Raw genomic sequence first — 3,472 nt, 5'->3', positions numbered from 1 at the left:
GTTGTATAGCAGTGCTACTGATTTGTGCACATTGATTTTGTACTATACTGAATTGAGACTTTACTTACTTCACTTATCATACCTAGGAGTCTTTTGGGGGAGCCTTTAGGGTTTTCTAGGTATATGATCATATCATGGGCAAACAGCAATAGTTTGGCTTCCTGTTTTCCTATTTGAATGCCCTTTATTTCTTTCTCTTGCCTGATTGCTCTATGACTTCCAGTACTGTGTTGAATAGAAGTGGTGAAAGTGGACGTCCTTGTCTCGTTCTAGTTCTTAGTGAGAATTTTCAACTTTTCCCCATTCAGTATGATGTTGACTGTGGGTATGTCATATATGGCTGCTATTATTTTGATGTATGTTCCTTCTATGCTTGTTTGTTAAGGGTTGTTAAACATAAAGAGATGGTGGATTTTGTTGAATTCTTTTTTTCTGTGCCTATTGAGATGATCATATGGTTTTTGTTTTTAATTCTGTTTATGTGGTGAATCACATTTATTGACTTGAGTATGTTGATCCATCACTTCATCTCTGGGATGAAACACACTTGATCATGGTGAGTTATCTTTTGGATATGCTGTTGGATTTGGGTTGCTAGTATTTTGTTGAGGATTTTTTTGCATCTACATTTTTCACAGATATTGGCCTGTAGTTTTGCTGTTGTTGTTGTGTCCTTTCTTGGTTTTGGTATCAGTGTGATACTGGCTTCATAGAATGAGTTAGGGAGGATTCCCTCCTTCTAAGTCTTTTGAAATAGTTTCAGTAGGATTGGCATCAATTCTTCTTTGAATGTCTGATAGAATTCAGCTATGAATCCTTGTGGTCCACCTCGGCTTTTGTTGTTGTTGCTGTTGTGGGCAGTGGTTTCCTTTCTTTAAATTACTGATTAAATTTTACTGCTTGCTATTGATCTGTTCAGGATTTCTATTTCTTCTTGATCAAAGCTAGGGGGATTGTATGTTTCCAGGAGTTTATTCATTTCTTCTAGATTTTCTGGTTTATGTGCATAGAGGTTTTCATAATAGTCTTGAATGATCCTTTGTATTTCTGTGGAGTCAGTTGTAAAGTTTACCATTTCATTTCTTTTTTTGCCAATTTTAAATAGTTTTATTTAAGACTTTACATTTTTCCACATACAATAGTGTTTATAAAGTGCAATGTTATATCCTTCCCCTGTGCATATGTTCCATATTCAAGTATTGAGAATGCCCAGTAACTTACTATAGCAGCTGAACTTTTTAAAACTGCCACAGAATTTGCTACAAATTTAGATCCTTCAATATTTTAAATGTGTGGAACAATGCTACATCTATACTTGTGTTGACTTAATCAACCTCTTCAATGGTGAGCCCTGATGAAGCACCACCAGAGGGAGGAGCTCCACCACCAGGAAATCCCCCAGGCATTCCTCCTGGCTTGCCTCCTGCCCTCAGGTACAGCTTGGTAATGATGGGGTTGCAGACTTTCTCCAGCTGTTTCTGCTGATGTTCAAATTCTTCCTTCTCAGCAGTCTGATTCTTATTGAGCCAGTTGATAATTTCATTATACTCGTGCAGAATCTTCTGTTTGTCTTCATCGTTAATCTTGCCTTGAATTTTCTCATCTTTGAGAGTTGCTTTCATGTTGAATTCACAGGAGTCAAGTGAATTCTTGGATGACACTTCGTCCCTCTGCTTCTTATCTTCAACTTTGTACTTCTCAGCTTCCTGGACCATATGTTCAATGTCTTCCTTGCTCAAATGGCCCTTGTCGTTAGTGATAGTAATCTTATTCTTTTTTCTTGTACTCTTGTCCACAGCAGAGACATTGAAGATGCCATTGGCATCAGTGTCAAAAGTGACTTCAATCTGAGGAACACCTCAGGGTGCAGGAGGTATGCCTGTGAGTTCAAACTTGTCAAGCAGGTTGTCATCCTTGGTCATGGTATGCTCACCTCATAAACCTGAATAAGCACACCAGGCTGGTTGTCAGAATAGGTAGTGAAGGTCTGTGTCTGCTTGGTAGGAATGGTAGTAGTATGTTTGATGAGGTCGGTCATGACTCCACCAGCAGTTTCAATACCAAGGGAAAGAGGAGTGACATCCAAGAGCAGCAAATCTTGAACATTTTCAGACTTGTCTCCAGACAGGATGGCTGCCTGGACAGCTGCACCATAAGCAACAGCTTCATCAGGGTTGATGCTCTTATTCAGTTATTTTTCATGGGAGAAGTCTTGGAGAAGATTCTGAATCTTGGGGATATGAGTAGAAATACCAACCAGGACAATATTGTGAATCTGTGACTTGTCTAGTTTGGCATCTCGAAGGGCTTTCTCTGCCAGGTCCAGGGTTCTATGGAACAGGTCAGCATTCAATTCTTCAAATCAGGCATGGGTATTGGAGGTATAGAAGTCGATTCCTTCAGAGAGAAAATCTATCTCAATACTGGCATGGGTGCTGGAAGAGAGAGTACTCTTAGCACGTTCACAAGCAGTACGGAGGCGTCTTACAGCTCTCTTGTTCTCACTGATGTCCTTCTTGTGCTTGTGCTTGAACTCAGCAATAAAACGGTTGACCATTTGGTTGTCAAAATCTTCTTCACCCAAGTGGGTGTCTCTGGCTGTAGATTTGGCCTCAAAGATTCCATCCTCAGTATTGAGGATTGACACATCAAAAGTGCCGCCTCCCAGGTCAAAAATCAGCATGTTTCTTTCTGCTCTAACCTTTTTGTCTAAGCTGTAAGCAATAGCATCAGCAGTTGGTTCATTAATAATTCTAAGTACATTGAGACCAGCAATAGTTCCAGCATCTTTGTTAGCCTGATCCTGAGTCATTAAATTAAGCTGGCACTGTGACCACAGCATTAGTAATAGTCTTCCCAAGGTAGGCTTCTGCAATTTCCTTCATCTTTGTCAGAACCATAGAGGACACCTCCTCTTGGGTAGAAGCTTTTGGTCTCTCCCTTGTATTCTACTTGGACCTTAGGCCTGCCAGCATCATTCACCACCATGAAGGGCCAATGCTTCATATCAGATTGGACAACAGCATCATCAAATCTGAATCCAAATAGATGTTTGGCATCAAAAATCGTGTTGGTGGGGTTCATTGCAACTTGATTCTTTGAGGCATCACCGATCAATCGTTCAGTGTCCGCAAAGGTGACATAGCTTCGAATGGTTCGGTTTCCCAGATCATTGGCAATTATCTCTATTTTTCCCTGCTGGAAAACACCCACACAAGAGTATGTGGGGCCAGGAGCCATACCAACTGCAGGTCCCTTCGACATGGTTGCTGGCATGCAGGCCTGGCTGCAACAACAAAGAAAGCCACAGGAACCCTGAGAGCTGCAGGCAAGCTCAATGAGCTACAGTTTCATTTCAAATTGAACTTATTTGAATCTTCTCTCTTCTTTTCTAGGTTTATCTAGTTACTGGGCTATACATTTTCTTTGTTTTTTCTGAGAACCAACTTTATGTTTTATTCATTTTTTTGCT

The 3,472-nt window shown here is 40.5% G+C and overlaps 1 pseudogene; it reads right to left on the bottom strand.

The window, feature by feature from the left end:
• Positions 1–1,325: 1,325 nt before the first annotated feature.
• On the bottom strand, positions 1,326–3,264 carry LOC105468422 (heat shock cognate 71 kDa protein-like; annotated as a pseudogene).
• Between the last annotated feature and the right edge of the window lie 208 nt (positions 3,265–3,472).

The sequence above is a fragment of the Macaca nemestrina genome, chromosome X (assembly GCF_043159975.1).
Source record: "Macaca nemestrina isolate mMacNem1 chromosome X, mMacNem.hap1, whole genome shotgun sequence".
Classification (NCBI taxonomy): domain Eukaryota; kingdom Metazoa; phylum Chordata; class Mammalia; order Primates; family Cercopithecidae; genus Macaca; species Macaca nemestrina.
The sequence above is the reverse complement of the archived record's forward strand: the minus strand, read 5'-3'. Positions and strand labels throughout refer to the sequence as shown.